This window comes from Notolepis coatsorum (assembly GCF_963971535.1).
Source record: "Notolepis coatsorum genome assembly, chromosome: 6".
Classification (NCBI taxonomy): Eukaryota; Metazoa; Chordata; class Actinopteri; order Aulopiformes; family Paralepididae; genus Notolepis; species Notolepis coatsorum.
The window spans coordinates 170950120-170971494 of record NC_140170.1 but is presented as its reverse complement, the minus strand read 5'-3'; the positions used below and the strand labels follow the sequence as shown (position 1 = coordinate 170971494).

Below are 21375 nucleotides of genomic sequence, written 5' to 3'. Positions count from 1 at the left end.
TGTTTTATTAAATAATGATTTTCAGATGTTGAGAAATGGTATTTTCATGGAGAACAGTGCAGCTGCAACAGATAGCACTTTAGTGATAATTTTCTGTAATAAATAAAAAAAAAAAAAAAAAAATTTTTTTTTTTTTTTTATAAATCTCAAGGCCCCCCCTGTCATGCCTCTGCGCCCCCCCTGGGGGTCGCGCCACCCACTTTGAGAAACACTGGACTAAGGGAAGCTGATATCACCTTAATCCTTAAGAAAGGCAAATGCCCCGAGGACTGTTTGGGATACAGGCCTATTGCTCTCTGTAACTGAGGGGTACAATTCCCTGACTGTATTGTTAGATATGGTATTTAATACCACTACCTCTTGTACTTTAACTTCTGGCCATCCAGTACATGATATAAGTATGATGAACACTTTCCCACCTGATGAAACGAATCCACACAAATGTACAAATCGAATATTTAATATAGCAAAAGGTATATACAACGTTCACTTGTTTACACTTATGATTTGAAATATGCACTTGTATGGCAAATGAGTATTCGTAGGTAAATCAACATTGAATGTCCAATCTCTGGTTACGCAGGGAGTAAGTATACAACCTGGATATTTAGGAAACTATAGCGATGGTACTTAAATGATTATAGCTGGATACACTAAGGGGGGGGGGGTCCCGCTGGTTGTAAGACAGTAGGAGGGGGGGGTTAGAGAAGCCGCTGGCGGTATCCCATCTGGCCGACGGTTTCTTGGGAGAATTCAAAGTCTTGAACACGGTGCCCACAGAACCTCGGTCCGCAGACGAATACAGCTGGACCCTCTGGTGGACGGTAGCTGCCGGTCCACAACGGAGAGACGTGAGGCGACCTCACTGGTGTAGAGCGCCGTCTCACCTGGAGTCCTCTCCGGGGGGTAGTTCCAACACTCCGCAGTGTTGGCCGTTATCCATGGAATAATCAAAGCACCCAAAGCATAATCCAAGCCGCGGAAGGCTCGCCGTCGTCCGGGTAGAGTAATCCAATATACAGGTCCAGTCGCCCTGGCCCGGAGCTCCTCGGATGCAAGCACCACTAGGGGTCTGCCCAGCCTGGTTAAGCGTCCAGATAACGTCAGGAACGATGGGGGTACTGATAACTTTATAACTCTAACCGAACGATGCACCATACATGAATAGACTATTATTAGCTTAATAGAATACGTCCAACTCGACGGTATAGTGCCAAACTATGACTATTCAACTATTAATCCGCACGATATCTCAATGCCTATTCTGAGGCCAAGTAGGCCTTACTACACCACACGTGCGTCGTGGGTGAGGCTTCGCGTCTGTCACTCTGTTGGAGGGTAAAGAACTGGACTAAAAGAAAGTTCTACTTTACTTGCGCCATATATATATGCGCTATGAACAAATAGTACCATTCGTATTTCGCCCGACGTATTCCTACGCGGAACCGGGGCTTGCCACGACATGTTGGGCGGCACGATTGAACTTGAACCTAGGGGTATGGCAACCTGGCGCCAGGTTCTCGTCCAATGGTAGAATGAAACTATTATGGGCTGTTTAGTAGACTAAAGGGATATTCAGTGCATATTGTACAAAGAATATACAGGGGATATCAAACGATATACAAACACTATTTAAATATATATAAATAAATATATTCGGTTTAATCTGATCCTTCACAACAGCCGCCCCCTAATTAGTCCCACCTAATTAGCTAAGCAGAGACAGATTAACCGCACTGTCTACCACTCAAGGTCCGCTGTAAGGGTCAGTCAACTCACAAAGTCATGGGGTCATGGTCATCATCGATAGTATCTGGGAGTCGGGGCAGTTCTATGAGCCTCGCCACGGGTCGTGTGTACGTGCGCCCTTGGACGAGTACTTCAGCTGCTCGGACCTTGCCATCGGCACCGGTGATCACTTTGCTTACGCGGCCAGCCGGCCACATAGCTCTGGGTAGTGACTGGTCAATAATCATGACGACTGTTCCTTCTGTCAAATTGTCTCTCTCTTTTACCCACTTCTGGCGGGTCTGTAGAGACGGTAGGTAGTGGAGTAGGAAGCTGCTCCAAAACTTGTCAGCTAGTACTTGACTGTACCTCCACATTCTTCTGCCGTTCGCTTCTTCAGGCCTGTACATTGTCTGGGGTAGCGCGGGGTCCAGCCGCCCCATTAGGAGTGTGTTGGGGGTGACTGGGTCGACATCTGCTACATCACTGGAGACGTAACCGAGGGGCTTTGAGTTCAATACTCCCTCGATCTCCATGAGGACTGTCATTAGGACTTCCTCCGCCACAGTCTGGGCCCCAAGCACGGCGTACAGGGCTGTCTTTATAGAACGTACTTCTCGTTCCCAGGTTCCACCGAAGTGGGGTGCGTTCGGGGGATTAAACTGGAAGTCAATCTGGGATGGAGCGAGGTGGGTCTTAAGTTCTGGGCCCATAGCTTGGAAGCTCTCTCTCAGCTCTCTTTCTCCGCCTTTGAAGTTGGTCCCGTGATCAGACAACAATGTAGACGGTTTTCCTTTCCGTGATGTGAATCTTCGGAAGGCCATAAGGAATGAGTCTGTGCTCATGGTCGGAAGGAGCTCGATATGTATCGCTCTGGTGGTCATGCATTTGAATACAATACCCCACCGCTTCTCGGTGCCTCTTCCTCTCTTTATATACAACGGGCCAAAGCAGTCCATGCCTGTGGAGTGGAATGGCTTGTCGCCGATTCGGAGGCGACAGGGGGGTAAGTCAGCCATCCGTGGTATGCTGGGCTGCGCGCGCCACTTACGGCAGTCTAGACAGGTTCGCTGGAAGCGCCGTACTGCTTCTCTGCCTTGCAGTATCCAATAACGACGTCTGATCTCCGCGAAGACTCTCTCTGCTCCTGCGTGGTGTACATCCTCGTCGTATTTCTTTATGATCAGCTCTGTGACCTTGTGTCGGCTGTTCAAGACGATCGGGTACTTAATATCATCCGGTAGATCGGGGGCTCTCCGCAGGCGACCACCCACTCTGATGAGATTATGGGCGTCACTCTCTGGTGCCAGGTGGAGCAGTCTGCTGTCTGATGGGACGGGGTTTCCTCCCTGTAGACAGTCTAGCTCATCGGGGAACGAGTCTCTCTGGGCTCGTTGTAGTAGAAGAAGTTCTGCTTCTTCGTAGTCAGCTGCTGACATGTCAGTGGTGGACTGAATCTCTGGGTGGTGCCGCAGGAATGTTCTTTGCTGCGCACTCGCTAGGGTAATGCAGTCATCTATGTTGGGGTCTGTGGAGGCGACTGTGCTCAGTCCACAGAACATAGGTTTCTTGTTCTCAGCCTCCTCGTTACTTGCTTCCCGTGGGGTGGGCGTAGGCCACTCTCCTTCCGGGAGCTTGAGGAATTCTGGTCCGTCACTGTAGATGTTGCGACGGGTTAGGTCATCCAGAGACATTCCCCGGGTGATGACGTCAGCTGGGTTGTGTTTGGTGTCCACATACCGCCAGCTCGCTGCTTCTGTTAACTCTTGAATCTCGGTGACTCTGACTCCCACGAAGACTTTGTATCTGCATGAATCAGACTTGATCCATGTGAGTACTGTCGTGGAATCTGACCACAAGATTGTTCTGTGCACCGGAATGGTGAGTTCACGTTGGATTAACGTGGCTAGATGCGCTCCTGCTAGGGCTGCGCAGAGCTCTAGACGTGGGATAGATTGTTGCTTACGTGGGGCTATTCCTGAGCGGGCCAGGATGAAAGCAGTGTGCATCTTTCCTCCCTTCTCTTGGGCACGCAAGTAGGCCACCGATCCATAGGCTACTTCGGAGGCGTCGCTGAAGACGTGTAGATCAATCTCGCATGTCTCTGGCCTCACTGTGGATGGGAAGTAGCTGCGGCGTATATTGACGCCTGGGAGTGAGCGGAGTTCCGTCTCCCACTCTCTCCATGTTGAGGCAAGGTGTGCGGGTATTGGGTCGTCCCAGCCCTGGTCCTTGTCCCATAGTGCTCGTACAATCATCTTTGCCCTGGTGGTGTAAGGTAGAATACATCCCAACGGGTCATATTGTCTGGCGAGTGTTCTGTACACACTCCGTCTGGTGGTCGGTATCGCCGTCGACCGTCCCTGCTCTGGAGCCAAGGGTTTGTGTCTATAGTGGAGCGAGTCTGTTTTGAAGCGCCAGACTAGTCCTAGTGTCATTTCTTGGGCTTCTCCTGGGATGGTCGCCATCCAGGTCTCGCTGCTGGCAGCCTTGTCCGCGGGGGAGAGGCTGCGCAATACGTGCGGGTCACTGCTGGCCCACTGCCTGAGATCAAAGCCGCCTTTGATCAGGGAGGCGCGTAACTTGATTAGGAGAGCCTCGGCTTCTTCTTGAGTCGAAACGCTTTGTAAACAGTTGTCCACGTAGAAACTGTTCTTCACACTGTGTTGGACCTCTTCATCTGCTGTTGGGTCCTCTGCGACGTGTTTCTGTAGTGCAAATGTAGCACAGCACGGGCTGCATGTGGTTCCGAAGGGGAGTACTTCCCACTGGTAGATGGCTGGGTTCTCATCTCCGATCCTCTCTCTCCATAGGAACCGCAGCAGGGGCTTGTCCTCCTCTACTAGTCTCACCTGCAAGAACATCCCTTTGATATCCCCGCTGATAGCCACCTTGTCCTGGCGGAAGCGCAGTAGCACGCCTAGTAGGGAGGGGCCGAGTGTGGGGCCGGGCAAGAGCTCTTTATTCAGATTTTGGGATCCGATCTGGTAGCTGCAGTTAAACACAATGCGATCCTTGCCGTTGTGATGGACCTTGTGATGCGGCACGTACCATGATTCGGTCGTCTGATCGGCCTCTTTAATGTCAATCTTTGTTACGTGTCCCGCTGTGATTAGCTTCTCAATCTCAGCGCGGTACACACTCTCTTGAGCGGGGTCTTTGGCTAGGCGCCGCTCCGTGTTCAATAGGTAGCGCTCCGTGGCGTCTTTCTTTGCGTGAAAGGTGGGCATTCCCTCTCGCCTCAGGAGTGGAGTTGCGTATCTCATCACTCCGCCGACTGTGACTCTCTTTGTCCCCTGCTCGAGTAGGTTGATGGCGTAAATGTCTTCTTTAGAACGAATATCTTTCTTTTCGTTCTTAAAGGGCATTGTCTCTAGTGTCCATAGCCTCTCGACATGCTGCAGGAGAGTGGTGTCTTCTTCTGTCGTTCTGGAGTGGAGGCAGCTAGTGGCTGCTGTTCGGTTGAGAGATTTAGCGAGGGGGCCTTGTAGGGTCCACCCTAGGCGGGTCTCGACTGCTGCAGGACAGCCTCGGGGTCCTGTATGGACCCGGTCAATCGGGACTATGAGTTCTGCATGGTCGGAGCCTATCAGCAGGGTCGGGGTAGCGCCGTCTATGAGCGGGATAGGTAATTGGCGCAGGTGCACATATTTATCCATCAACTTGGCGACAGGGTAGGTGTACTGCGATAGTCCTATTTCTTGGCTGGTGAAAGCATTTGTAATCTTATACCGTCGCTCTGGTTGCCCGTTTGCTGCGATAGTGAAGGAGACATTCTCGCCCTTTATCGTCTTTAAATCTCTTCTTATTGTCCGAATCGTCATTTCGTTCTTGCTCCCCCGCAGTCCCAGCTGGGCCGCAGCGGACGCGAGCAGAAGGGTCTTCTCTGACCCGTCATCAAGGACGGCGTAAGTGTCCATGACTTTATCTTGGTAGCTCAATGTCACACGGACTACCTTTAAGAGCACTTGGGCGCCGCTGCTGCTGGCGGGGTCAATGTACATGACACTTGCCTTGGTGCCGCACGATGGTGCAGGTGGAGGCTGTCTTCTGTTACTGTCGTGTAGTATATCTAGATGGGCTCCATCGCACCGACTGCACCTTTTCTTTAGGCGGCATTCGGCTGCCATGTGTGGCCGCGCACATCGGTAACAGCGCCTGTTGGACTTTATCCATTGACTCACTTCTTCTGCATTCATCTTTGTGAATAGGTCACATTGTGACAGCCAGTGTTCTTTCTCACAGTAGGGACACGCTATCTTCCACTTCTCTTTTCTCGAGGGGGTGCTGTGACTCTTACTGCTCGGTACTGACTCTGATTGGTGCATGACAGTCACCGATCTTCTTCCATCATTTATTCTCCTGGGTCCCTCTCTGGAGCTTGGCGTGCTCCGCCCGAAGGTATCCAGTCGTAAGCTGCTGACTTCTCTCGCCAGGAAGTCGGCTAGATCAAGGAGGGATGGCTCGGGCCGTTGGGATCCCGGTAGTCTCTCTGCCGCCTAAAACGCTCCTGTCTTGCGGGTGGCAGCTTCTCCAAAATCCTCTTGACGTTAGAGTTGGCGTATAGCTCATGCATGCCCTTTTCCCGTTGCGCTCCCAGCATCCCTACCAGGGACTGCACTTTGATTGACAGGTCGTCTAATGAGCGATTGTCTGTGGCTGGGGGTAGGCGATCAATATGCCTTATCTCTTGGATTACGTAATCCCATATACGTCCATATCTTTGGTCCAGCGCCGCTAGGGCCGCTGTGTATGGTGTCGAAGAGGTGGCATAGGCTAGCGCTATATTGTGCGCTCGCGGTACTTTCAGGTGCTTCAGTAATATTGCATACTTGTGGCGTTCATCAGCGACATCCACCATCATTGTCTCTAAGCACATCCGGAGCTCCGTGTACTGTGCTCGACTCTCATAGGCGAAGTCTGGAAATGACGGCGTGGCAATGTATGACGCCGTGGATGGCTGATACATCGGCGAGCGTTGGGGGAGAGACCTCCTGGGCGAGTCCCCTCTTGCGCCTCGCTGTGGGCTGGTACTGACAGGGTACCATGGCCCGCTGGTCCAGGTGCTATTCCTCGGGGCTGGTCGTGCGTCGTGCTCACCCGCGAATAGAGTCGGGGGTCTGTAGCGCAGCGCCGCGGGGGTATAGCCTGGACTGTACTGGACCTCCTGGTCCGGTGGAGTACTGTGCTGTCGTCGGGCTTGGTTCTCCTCCTCTCCCTCTTCTTCCTCTATCAGATCTTCCAGATCCTGTAATCGTTTATTTAGCTTCTCCGCAGTGTATGCCGCTCCTTCCTTGTAGCTGGGTCTCGCTTGGACCGGTCTGGGAAGGGGGTCTGCGGGGGGTCTAGGCTCGGTCTGTTGGTCAAGTTCAGGGTCGCTTGCTCGTTGAGGAGACGCTGCCCTTGACTGTTGTCTCGACGAGTTCCTTGAACCCCTGGCGGAGGGAGAGGGTGTTGCCTTGCGGATCAGCTGCTCCATTAGCTGCGCTTGTAACTTGTCGCGCTCGACTTCGCGCTTGGTGAGATCTGCTTCTCTTTGGGCACCGGCAGCGGCGCGCTGGGCGTCGGCCCGGTCTCTTGCCATATTCTCTTCTGTCTGAAGGCGTCTCATCTCCAGGCGTGTGCGCTCTTCCTCGCTCCGTTGTTGTGCTTGGAGACGGTCGCGTTCACCCTGAAGTCGATCGCGTTCGGTAGAGGCTGTCAGGCTGACGAGGAACGCCTGTTGTAGCATCCTCTCCGCTTCGCTGGGGGAAGGCGGTTGTGGAGGTGAGCCGCTCCTGCGTGAGCCGCTCCTGGGGGTACTCGTTGGGGAGTCCTGGAGCTCTATTTCCTCGGCGCTCTCCTCCTCTTCTTCCGTGCAGAGTTCTCTCTCTGTAGGGTTGTCTTCCTCCCGGGGGTGGTCGGGAACTACTTCTTCTGTAGTGGCGGGGGGTAAAGGCATGTCCGCTCCCTCCTGGTCCCCACCGTGAGCTTGGTCAGTTACATTAGGACCTACTAGGGCCTCTGTGGTCGGGGAAACCTGGTCGTTAAGGTCAGACATAATTTTACTTTCTACTTTTACCGCGTTTACCGTTTGTCGAAGGCTAGGTAGTTGACTGACAGTGTAAGCCTCTAAGTACTGAGGTGTCTGTCGTCTGCGCCGCGGGCGTTCTAGGTTAGGAGGACCGTTTCGTGGAGTGTTCATCATAGGCCATTTCAATATTAATAACACTATATTAATATTACACTAGTTACCCTCCGGCTCGAAGGACCAATTGTAACTGAGGGGTACAATTCCCTGACTAGTAGGCCTTACTACACCACACGTGCGTCGTGGGTGAGGCTTCGCGTCTGTCACTCTGTTGGAGGGTAAAGAACTGGACTAAAAGAAAGTTCTACTTTACTTGCGCCATATATATATGCGCTATGAACAAATAGTACCATTCGTATTTCGCCCGACGTATTCCTACGCGGAACCGGGGCTTGCCACGACATGTTGGGCGGCACGATTGAACTTGAACCTAGGGGTATGGCAACCTGGCGCCAGGTTCTCGTCCAATGGTAGAATGAAACTATTATGGGCTGTTTAGTAGACTAAAGGGATATTCAGTGCATATTGTACAAAGAATATACAGGGGATATCAAACGATATACAAACACTATTTAAATATATATATATAAATAAATATATATATTCGGTTTAATCTGATCCTTCACAACACTCTCCTTAACCAGAATATTAAACTATCAAATTATTAGCACTACGATTGGAGAGGGCTTTGGGAAGACCAAACAGGCTTTATCAAAGACAGAAGTTCTAGTCACAATGTCCGAAGGCTCTAATATTATTAATCTCTGCCAAGCACAAAATTGTATAGCATGGTCATCTCATTGGATGCAGAAAAGGCCTCGACTGTGTTAATGGCCTCATCTGTTCTGTATTCTGAATACATTTAATTTGGGGGAACATTTCATCAAATGGGTCAGACTCTTATATAATAATCGCTTAGCTTCAGTCATCACCAATGGTTATGGATCAGAAAATCTCCCACTCCATCGCTCACCATGTCAAGGCTGTCCCCTTAGCTCCACCCCTTTTGCTTTTGCAGTGGAACCTCTGTCCAGCGGTACTGCTATAAGCGGTATAAATGTAGGTAAAGGCCAACTCAAAATCTCCCTTTATGCAGACGATACCTTGTTGTATTTATCGGAGCCTGCGTCTTGTTGACATTATTAGTCTGTTCGGGTCCTTTTGTGGTTACAAAATATATTTTCCCAAATCCCTAGCTATGCCACTGGGAAGCCTTAGAGATAGAACCAATTCTCTAGCCTCATTTCCATTCCGCTGGTCCATGTCAGGTTTTGTGTACCTAGGTATTCAGATTACAGGTATTATGTTTCATCAGATGTTTAAGGCCAATTTAAACCCTTAACGATCCACTTCCTCCATCATTGCTTGGCAGAGTCTCTATCATTAAGATGAATGTCCTGCCCAGATTACTGTACCCCTTGCAGGTGATCCCTTTGCTTTTATCAAGCAAGGTAGTTACCTAATGGTTGGTTGAGTGACTTTATTTGAAAAAGAAAAAAAAGCCTAGGCGCGCTCTCTCGCTCTCTCTCATGACATGTGTCTTTCTGTCTCCAACACCATTATGGTCTCTGCTCGGCACTAACGCTCCGCTCTCCTGATAAATAGAAGGGGGGGGGGGGTTGAGTGAGTGCGTGCAAATTGAAAATATTGTAGATGGAGCGCAGCCAAAGCACAGAGAGTAGACTACCACCAGCTGCATAAAATCACAGAGTAGACTCTACCACCAGCTGCATAACATCACTGAGAGTAGACTACCACCAGCTGCAGAACATCACAGCACTGACTGCGCATAAACACTGACTGCGCTCCGCGTAACTCAACTCGTTATTATTTTGCGCATATATTGCAGAAATACGGGAACGTTTTGATTATATTTAAAGGGCTTTGCCATTGTTAAACGTAATAAGTGGAACCCCGAAGCTGTAAGCAGAATACAAGTCATATGAACACCCACGATATAGTGTTCTTCCCCCTTCCTATAAGAAAGAATAAAAAACGCATTGCAACGAGAACAGACTGAGGTTATTTGTTGAGTGTATGTGTATACAAAACCCTTGCAATAAATGTGTCTTAAATGAATGAAAAGCATACATGCTCTGGATACAGAGCATATATCGTGTGGGTGATATCATGACTTGTATTCTGCTTACAGAATTTCACTTATTTAGTTTTACAATGTCAAAGCCTAAATCAAAACGTTCCCGTATTTCTGCAATCTATGCGCAAAATAATAACGAGTTGAGTTCTAACAAAGAACGTATTACATGCTGGTAGGCTGATATAGTAAACTATGATATGAATATGAATATGATGGAGGGCGGAGCTGAGCGATCATGGAGTAGACGTGTTTTCACATGAGCTCCCTTCTACCGTGCTGAATATACGTTTCTCCCCATTAGTCTTTATTTTATTTTTATTTGTTTTTTATTTGTTTGCTAGGTCGTCGTGTTTAGTATACATTCGTCAACTTTTTTCGACTTTCTACGATGGCGGGGGTGGAAACCAGAGCCATGAAAGAATTAGGCACGACACCGACACCGCCGAGCATGGCCGTACCGTCTCCCGCTGTCGGGGAGTTAAGCGAAGCTGTGCTCTTGGTCATGACCAAGCTACACGCAGACTCTGAGACACGCATCGCTGAAGCACAGAAGAAAGTACACGCAGACTCTGAGGCACGCATCGCTGAAGCACAGAAGAAATTGTTGGCGGATTTCTGTATCAGCCTCCGTCGTGAGATATCAGAAGAAATACGGCTGGCGGTAGTCCCGCTGACAGACAAGATGGAGACGATTCACGCTGCCTCATCGGCTAATGCTAACGAACTAGCCATGCTAACGACGGAGGTATCATCACAATGTGAGAAGATGGCGGGTCTTGAATCCGCCCTGCTGGCTAGGCAGGCTGAAGTCAACAAACTACAGTCGGCGATGGAGGAGATGCAGTCCCGGGATAGACGCCACAACGTCAGGATTGTTGGAGTACCGGAGACCAGCGGTGAAGGCCGTCTCTCTGAGACCATGCCCGAACTGCTGCAGAAGATACTAGGGACGGACGTCCTCCCCTCGCCTCCTATCTGTGAGTCGGCCTATAGAGCGGGCAGGTTTTCTCCCGGCGTGAACAAAGAACCGAGGCCCATCATAGTCAAGCTGAACAGACTCCAACAGAGAGAAATCATCATGCGGTCGGCTCGCACCAGAAGGGGTACTCTGAGGTTTGGCGATCACAAAGTGGCCATTTTCGAGGACTTTACACCGGAGGTTCAAGCTCAGAGAGCCGAGTACAAGGTGGTCCTGACTAAGCTATGGAGACTAGGCCTGAGGCCCACGTTATTCGCTCCCGCGAAACTATCTGTGTTGGAGAAGGTCGGTGGTCAGCGTTTGTTTTGGTCGTTGGCTAAAGCGAAGGAATATCTCGCGAAGACACCCGAGTCTGTTGCTTGATATCTATGGAGGGTGAGTGACTTGGCGGTTTGGGCCTATATACATTGATTAGGTCGACTATTCACAAACACTTGCTGTCATGCCCAGACATGCTAACTGTCCTCTGCCCATCCAACTAGCGGGGCTTCCCAATGACTTCTGTTACTTGCTAAAGCTGACCTCATGGTCGTACTTGTGTATCGCCTCTTTGGAAGCTAACGAGCTAGCTGAACAATGTACATAGTAGGCTAACGTGCTATCCGGATTCGTCACTAGCTTACGCGCTAGCCTCGGGCTAGCCAGCGGGCTTCGACTATGGTCTGCGCTGAGACATTCGTTAATGGTTACGTATTTTGGTTGCTGTTGCTGTTCAAAGGGACATTGGTTTGCACAGTTCAAGAGTGACCGAGTCCCTAACTAACTTCTGGTATGCTTTTTATTTTTATATCCAGGTTGTTTTGAGCTTTGGTGATCCAAGGTAGATGCCAAGGTCGGTTGAATATGCATAAACAATATTTGATAACAGGTTGGGTCGGGTATGGCTTGCACTTAATGGCTATATGGTTATATGGCTTGCACTCTAGCCATTACCCACTCTTCCTTTTTTTTTTTCTTTCCTATTGTCGCTGTTTTTATGTCATCTATATGCGCGATTTAAATGTGATCCGGTTCTACCTTGGACTAACTACTGACTCGCCTTAATTTTGTTTTGAATTTTCCGTGAGGCACTTATGCTATAACGTTGATACATTAATATGCAGACTCCAGGGTAGATGGTTACAGGTTGATGCTGAGTAATTATATAATAATTAGTGTCGCTGTTTTAAGGGCAATTGAATGAGCAATTAACCTGTGACCCGAACCTGCCTTGGACTATCGGCTGGGATGCTTTAATTTAATTTTGTATTGAATTTTCCTATATGTTTTAATGGCATTTGAATGAGCAATTTAAATGTGATCCGGTTCTACCTTGGACTAACTACTGACTCGCCTTAATTTTGTTTTGAATTTTCCGTGAGGCACTTATGCTATAACGTTGATACATTAATATGCAGACTCCAGGGTAGATGGTTACAGGTTGATGCTGAGTAATTATATATTAATGGCTAATTTTTCCATTATAGCTGTCATGTTAGGGCCAAGGCTCACGTTGGCTCTCGACCGAATATACATAAAATATGTGATAACAGGCTGGCTTAGGTTTAGCTTTGCTTGCACTTTAGCCATAACCCTCTTTTTCCTTTTTCTATTATTGTCGCTGTTTTAATGGCATTTGAATGAGCAATTTAACTGTGATTCGATCCTACCTTAGACTAACTGCTGATATGCTTTGATTTTGTTTTGAATTTTCCTTTTTCCATTTATACTATAATGTTGCAACATTAATATGCAGACTACGAGGTAGTTGGTCACAGGGTTGATGCTGAGTAATTATATAATAATGGCTAATTTTTCCATTATAGCTGTCATGTTAGGGCCAAGGTTCATGTTGGCTCTCGAACGAATATACATAAATATGTGATAACAGGCTGGGTCAAGTTTAACTTTGCTTGCACTTTAGCCATAACCCTCTTTTTCCTTTTCCTATTATTGTCGATTCTTACATAGGTTATGTCATGTCAGCCGTTGTGCCTGATCAGAGGGACTGCTTCAGGGGTGCACTTTAACCATAACCCCCTTTTTTCCCTTTCTTATTTTTGTCATTGTTTAATTGACATTGTTCACACAATTTTGCACAATTAACCTGTGACCCGATCCTGCCTTAGACTATCGGCTGGGATGCTTTAATTTAATTTTGTTTTGAATTTTCCTGTACCCATTTGGGCCATAACATTGCGACGTTGAAGCGCAGATTCGGAAATAGATGGTTGCAGGTTGATGTGAGTTATTATTTAATAATGGCTATTTTTACCATTATGGTTGTCTTATGTTAGGGCCAGTGCTCAGGTGGTTTTCGACCGATATCTTTATTGAATTTAATTTTTATTATTATTTGTGTTTATTGGACTAGTGGGGGTTTACTCAGGGGTTTAACTAGAGGGGGGTGGGAGTGGGAAGCGTCTTATTGATCCATGTCTCTAGTGGGAAGTGATAGGAAGATGACCATCCTCAGTGGGTGGGGCATAGGGTGGGGATTGGAGAGTGGGTATAGAGGAACTTATAGTAGGACGGGTGGGTTAGGGTTTAGAGTAGAAGGGGGGGGGGCTGTAGCTGGGGTGGTATTTTTATGTGTTCTATGTACTGTTGTCTTATATATGTGTAAGTGTTCCTCCTCTGAACTCCTGGGATTGACCGTCCGGGCCCGCCGGGATCGGCACCTCTGTACTCAGCCTGGCTGCACGGGTATGTTCTCTACGCACTTATACAAGCTCGACCATGGCTAAATTGAATATTTTAATTTGGAACGCAGGAGGGCTTAACGCCCCACACAAGCGTGCCAGTGTCCTTTGGCTATTGAAGAGGAGAAATATTGACCTTGCTCTCCTTAGTGAGACGCATTTAATGGTAGGTGACGTGTCAAGACTGGCAAATCGGCAATATCACGTTATCTCCGCATCCTCAGCCGATGATAAGACGAAAGGAGTAGTCATAGTTACAAGACGTAACCTTGATATCAAAATCTTGGATGTATGGTCGGACACGGAGGGAAGGATTACTATAGCAAAAGTTGAATTCTTGCATAGGAAGATGGCTATAATAGCATTGTATGCTCCTAACACATTTGATTCAGCGTTCTATAATACAATCACGAAGAATATGTTGGAACTTAATGGATACGCTCTCATTGTGGGTGGCGATTTTAATGCGTGCTGGGATGCGGAGATGGATAGGTCTGGGCCCTCTGAAACGAGCGACCAGAAACGGGCCTCTAAGGCCCTCAGGATGTGGGCCAAAGACACGGGGCTCTCAGACCTCTGGCGCTTATGCAACCCCACCCTCAGAGATTACTCTCACCTGTCAGCCAGACACAAAAGCTTCTCTCGAATTGACTATGCATTCGCGTCCCCTAATATGTTTGATAGTTTCGATGTCTCATTGGTTCCCTTGGCTCTCTCAGACCACAAGGGGATTTTCCTTACGGCAACCTTTGGCAGGCTCTCCGCAAGAGCTCCCAGATGGCGTTTTAATTCGACCTTGCTAAAGAACGATGACTTCTGTTCTGAGTTCAGGAGTAAACTAGCTGAATTTTTGCAGATCAACGTTGGCACGGTAGAAGACCCTAGGGTCCTGTGGAACGCATTGAAAGGATTCATCAGGGGTCATGTCACACTATTTGCCTCCAATTTGCGAAAATCCCGGTCAAAAAAGCTAGAAGGACTGGAATCATTATATGCGGACCTATACGCATCCTTGCAAACTGACTATAATGAACGACTAAACACACAACGTAAGATAGTCAAAAAAGAAATAAACTCCATACTTAAACAACAGTCTGAGTTCTTAATACATAGGACAAGACAAAATTACTATTTTCACGGCTCCAGACCTAGCCATCTATTGGCAATGAAAATACGCTCAAATGATCATTTCTCAGATATCCCCTCGATTAGGACGAGCCAGGGTGCAGTCACTACTGATTCGAAAAAGATCAATGACACTTTTAAAGAGTTTTACTCACAGTTATATAGCTCAGAGGGTAATCTGGATGACTCTAGATTTGAATCGTTCATTGGCGGGCTTGAGATACCCCACATTTCTGAGGAAGAGGCCAAGGAACTGGGGAGACCGATTACTCTCGTAGAATTGAGGGAGACTATTGTTGAAATGCAGAGGGGTAAGGCGCCAGGCTGGGATGGTATTCCACCCGAAGTGTATTTAGCTTTCTGGGACCAACTGGGTCCATTGATGCTCGATATGATCAATTACGCTATCGAACAAGGGGAGTTCTCAAGAGATGTCAATATGGCGTTGATTTCTTTACTTCTCAAAAAGGACAAAGATCCCAATGATTGTGGTAGCTATAGACCCTTGAGTCTTCTCGGGGCCGATTTAAAGGTGTTTGCCAAGGTGCTGGCCCGTCGCCTGCAGAGATTTATGTCTGTATTGGTACACTGCGATCAAACTGGTTTTATCCCGGGGCGTCTGGCTGCAGATAATCTTAGGAGGCTGTTGCATGTAATCGATAACAGTAAAGACAATACAACTCCATCCACAGTTCTGTCTTTGGATGCCATGAAGGCGTTTGACAGACTTGAGTGGTCATACCTGTGGAAGGTACTGGAGGTCATGGGTCTTGGAAAGAGTTTTATTCATATGATTAAAGTCCTGTATGCCTCGCCGTCTGCGATGATACTGACAGGCAAAAACTGTTCCACACTCTTTCCAGTCTCCAGATCTTCTAGACAGGGTTGCCCTCTGAGCCCGGGACTGTTCGCGCTTTCCCTCGAACCTTTGGCTCAATTTATTAGGCAATCGGAGGACATCGTCCCCATAATGGTCAACAATACTCCACACAAAATTGCTCTCTATGCGGATGACCTGCTGATTTTCATGGACGACCCCTCCCGGTCGGCCACAAAATTATTGAGGATAATCGACGACTTTGGTAAATTGTCAGGTTTTAAGATTAACTGGAACAAATCAGCCTGCCTACCTCTTAATGAACTGGCCAAGGCGGTACGACTACCAGCTGATATCCCCATAGTAGAACATTTTAAATACCTGGGCATAGAGATATTCCCCACGCTGAACCAAACTACTAAGTACAACTTCACGGGTACTTATGATAAAATACGCCAGGATCTAGACAGGTGGTCGTCCCTTCCTAACTCCTTACAAGCCCGGGCTTCCATAATCAAAATGAACATCCTGCCTAGGATAAATTTTATTAGCTCAATGCTCCCCCTGCCCCCTCCAATAGACCACTGGCGCAAGGTACAATCGATGGTATCTAAGTTTGTCTGGAATAACAAACGCCCGAGAATCAAAAGGGCTACTACTCAACGTAGGAAACAAGATGGGGGCCTCGCAATCCCTGATTTTAAACTTTATTTCTGGTCCTTTTCACTGAGACCTCTGATGTGCTGGCTAGACCCTGTAGAGGCTGTATCGTGGCGCTCCTTAGAAGCGGCGGCGGTGTCTCCGCTAAGATTGCAGGATGTAGTGTACTCCACTGTCTCTATTGCGAAATGCCGGCTGAGGTATGGACCGATCATAACTCACGTGATCCAAACGTGGCGTAATGTACAGAGGTCGTGTGGGGTTAAATGCCCTTGGCACCTGGACTCTCCAATTTTTAATAACCAGCAATTACTTGTTGGACACAAGCCGGTTAATATTCCTCAATGGCAAAGGAGGGGAGTGCATACTCTGGAGGATATTTATGATAAGAACGGCCTCCGTGCGTTTCAGGACTTAAGAGAATTTTATGATCTTCCCGGCGAGTCCTTCTTTCTTTACCTTCAACTAAGGTCAGCACTGAGGGCGCATGGCGTACCGTGGGCTCAAGCTTTGCAACCACACCCCTTCCTCAGGCTCATAGTGGACAGAACGACATCCAGAGGGTTTGTCTCAGACTTTTATACGCTCTTAATTCAATCCACGTATAAAAATTTATCATTGGATACAATCTGGCGTGTGGATATCCCGGAGTTGGACCCCGAGTTTGACTGGGATGATGTTTGGGCAAATGTGGCATTATCTTCCCGCAACCCCAATCACCAGCAAATTAATTTTAATTACATTCATAGGACCTATCTTACACCTAGGAAGCTATTTGCTATGGGACTGATAACCGACTCTCGGTGCACTTTGTGCTCTCAAAAGGCCACTGGCACTTATATGCATATGTATTGGGATTGCCCACCGGTGGCCCGTTTCTGGAGGTCAATAACGGACAAACTTTCAGATCTGTGTGGCTTAACTATCCCATTCACAGCTGTTACGCTACTCCTGAACGATATAACGACACTACCCGCGTCCGTACAACTGAAAAGGGTTGTCCTAGCGGGTGTCACAGCAGCGAAGAAGCTTATAGCAATGAGATGGAAGGAGCCTGAGAAGCTGACAATGATCAACTGGTCCCTAACTCTATTGGATGTGATTTATCTTGAGATATCCACGGCTCGGGTGATTGGGGTGGGGCAGGCTGGCATTGACCTGTGGTTCGCAGCAGCTGAGAAGGTAAAGACCGCCGTGTGCGGCTGAGCGGGGTTGGGGCGCTTGATCGGGGGGGTCCGGCGGTCTCTGGGGAGGGGGAGGAGGAAATGTCTTGTCTGTCTTGGTTTTTGTCTTGTCCTTCTTAACTTCGGCTGGGGGGATTTTAGGGGGGGTTGGTATTTAGCTATTCTGCGCTATATGTCAATTCACATGCCATCTCCCCAAGGGACTAATATTGGCAGACTGATTGACCTGTCAACCAACTTGGAAGAGGAATTTCTTTCTTCTTACACTTTACAGTCTGCGAGTTTGGCAGTCTTGAACATGTGTAAGGGACCTAGGCTATCTACAGTAAATCTGCGACAACACTCTCATAAACAATCTTTTAAGTCACTCCACTTTGTAAAGGTGGGGAAAGGTTGCCATGTCTTGAAGACCCCTTTTTGTTATTGAAGTAGCCACCTATATTTGATAGGTTGGACGCTGTTTCTTTTTCTTTTTGTCTTATAATTTATTATTCTGTATTATTATTGTTTGTTATTCTCCTGTGAAGTTATGTTTTTTGTTACTGTGGTTATTGTGTTGTCCTGTTTCATGTAATTAATAATAAAAAAATTTGATCAAAAAAAAAAAATGAATATGAATATGATATGATATAAAGGTATACTGGTCCGTCCGCGAGGATATCGAGGACTCGAGTAGGATAGCCATTAAATGCAATTTGAGAATATAAGCTAAAGCGACGGCCTATAGCCTATACATATTATTTAATGTTTTCATAAGCGTAAAGATACAACAGCTAGATTAATGATCAAGTTAGTTTACTGTATGCAGGCTTCGCAGGGCTGTGTGTTATTATATATGCGCAAGTTACTGTTGCATAATGTAGGCTGGCTGCTATTATATGTAATTCATATAGGCTACCTAATACCAACAACAAAATAGATTGTATCATATGCCTCTACACACATTATATTATACACATCATATTATATCTTGTTTCGGAAGCGCCTCTGTGAACAATCTCTCAGAGTTTGTTCCATCAATAAACAAATCCAGTAATGTGAATGGGATTCCACTTGGTCAATGTACAGATAATCTGCGATGCGCATTTTGGCTGATAATGTGCCGGTGGCCGGAGTCTCATTCAGGCCTAATTGTATTTAATTCAATTGTAATGTTATTACTGGGGTATCTAAAACATCACTTAAATGCAGATCAGGGTTATTCACTGAACCCATAATGACTCTGACCAGAACCACGGGCTCATGACGAGCGCACATAATAGGCATTGTAGAGCGCAGAGTTGGCCTGCTGAAATTGATTTAATTTCAGTCATTACAGTGCTTTTTTTTTTTGTATCCACTTTTTCTCCCATTTTTCTATATTTTCTCCCATCCCAATTTCGTATCATCCAATTCAACCCTCCCCTGTCACAAACGCTGTTTCTTGCCTCCCACAAGCCGGCTGCAATGTGGACTAAGTCATACATAGCACAAGTCCCCTCCGGTACTTGAGGTAACAGCAGTCGCATCTTTTCACCTGCGCAGCTCGATCTCTCAGTGTCGAGGAGTAACGCGTGGGAGGCTCACGCTGCCCCCGACACTTCCTGATTCTACTGCGCAGGCGCACCAACCGACTTGTAGGAGTCGCTTGTTCACAACGTTCGATCCCCACCCTTCAGTTTTCCCTCCCCGTAATACGGCCAATGTGTATTACTGCGGACGACCAGCTAAACTGAAAACAATGTGGAGAGCTGGATTCGAACACGCGAATCCTAGCGTCTCCACACTGGTGGCGAGTGCCTTGCCCACTACACCACCTAGCCGCCCAGTCATTACAGTGCTTAATGTCGGGTCAGCTTGTCATTTATTTCTGTCAATGTGCTGGTTCTGTAGCAGGACTGGGTCAGTCAACATCCTTGGCTCCCGGCGCACCGCAGATAGTCTACACCAGGGGTAGGCAACCCTAGGCACGCGTGCCTGCATAGGCACGCAGGGGCATTTGCATAGGCACAGGGGGCAGCAGTAAAAATGGCACAAAAAAAAGAAAAAGAAAAATTGCTTTGAAATATTAGAGTGAAATATTTTGCACTGTTGTCGCATTTATCTTGTTGAAATCCTCCCACAGGTTCTTTTTACTACCACATATTTAATTGAGACCCTTTATTTGTTTATTATTTCAATTTAGCTGGAAATACATCATTCAGTAACATTCGCAGAGCCTTATAACAAAAACATTATTACGGTCACCATTGTGACCAGTGGGATTAATCAACAAATTTTATTATTTATTTTTCTATTTCATTGAACATTGCACATGTTAAGCCATTTTTTTTACTCAAAATGTGAGTATTACCAAGTCAACTTGTGTTCTTAAAACAATGACAATAAACATAGTTTTATTAGGTTGAAATAATGTGGTTGTGTACTTATTTTTCTGTTAACTTATTATGGATTGAAAACTGAAAACCTTAATGCGCAGTAACTGAACTCAATATTTTTAAGTTCTGGTAACTTATTATTATAAATTTTTTTACAGTGTAGTCTTGCGATCAATCAAAATTTATTTACACGATATACCTCACATTCACCCTCCATTCACATCCTGGTGTTCTCCTGGTGTTCTCCATTAGGCCTGTAGGTGGAGCTATGACAGCACACGTACAGTACACAAACCGATGGTGTGTGATGTGTCCAAAAATGAATGGGCAAATGTGAGTGAAATGGTCGCACTGTATGCAGCTGTTTGTCTGCATTGCATTCCCCCCCCCCCCAACTCAGATTTAGGGTTGATACAACCATCATAATAATATTGTTAATAATAACAATAACAATAATGATGTAATAATGTAAAAATTATCATTAAAAATACCTGATTATGAGAAGAAAAAAATTACGATGCATGGAATATTGTTGAGGCACACTAGTTACAACTATATTTCAAACAGGCACTCCATGTCAAAAAGGTTGCTGACCCCTGGTCTACACGCTCCCTCCTCCTCAGCGAAGTTGTCTGTGAACTTGGCAACTTCATTGGATTTATTTATTCTCTAAAAATATCTATAATCATACGATTAAATATTGTTTAAAATAAAACGCTAAATACTATTATTCTGTGTGTCATGTTTCCAAATAAGATTGTTCACAACGGGAAATGCTGTGTATACGTTCAATTTGTTGGTTGGACCTCTGTGATCAATCTCGCTCTCAGTGAAGTCTCTCAGAGTTCGCTCGGGTTAGACCATTATTTCACATCCCATGGGGGTGTTCCATTACCGTATATGGTTAATCGGGGCGGTTCTGGTATGCAAATACTTAAAACAGTGCACGAGCTCCAGCTTAGGATCAAAGTGATATTTATCAAGACAGGTGTGCGTAGGACCTGTGTACGCACGTGTGATAAATCCCGTTTTTTTTGTGCGTGCACACATTCTAAATTCTGTGCTTACGTATGAAAATAGAACACTTTCTAAGAAATTTTGATAAATGAGGGCCCAGGTACGGACACGAGAGATGTAAACTAAGCACATACAGTTGTGTTACACACTAAAGTACACAGGAATCTGCTGACATCGCTATGCAAAAACACACGGATACAAGCAGAGACAAAACAGCGGTCAGACAGAAGACACAAACATGGAGACACAACCAATCAACGCACGTCGCTTGGAGGGCTTCTTCTGGTATGTCACACACACACGCGCACGCGCGCACACACACACACGCACGTGCACTTGTTGCCTCCCTTGCTCCCTAATACCCTCACTCTTCTGGGGGTTTGGTTAGCGGTCGATAAGCGGACTCATCCAGGCTTAACCTTTATTGATTTATTATTCCATTACACGGCTGTCATAATGAAGGGATTGGCATTAAAATTGGGAGATTTATCAGGGGGACAAAATTACTTTTTCACCAACATATTAGATTAGATTTTTTTCGTAACGATGCAGCGTCACGAAAATGTGCACGGCCAAAAACGTGACAGTAGATTAGAAAAGGCAAGAGGACAGACGGGCGGCAGGATAGATAGAAATGAAAGAAGCCGCTGTGATAATAA

The 21375-nt window shown here is 46.8% G+C and overlaps 1 protein-coding gene across 1 annotated transcript in view; it reads right to left on the bottom strand.

The window, feature by feature from the left end:
• The window catches only part of atp2b4 (ATPase plasma membrane Ca2+ transporting 4), a gene marked incomplete at its 3' end in the record, with an annotated part of 262124 nt that overhangs the window by 37224 nt on the left and 203525 nt on the right, over window positions 1-21375 (bottom strand). The window lies entirely within an intron of this gene.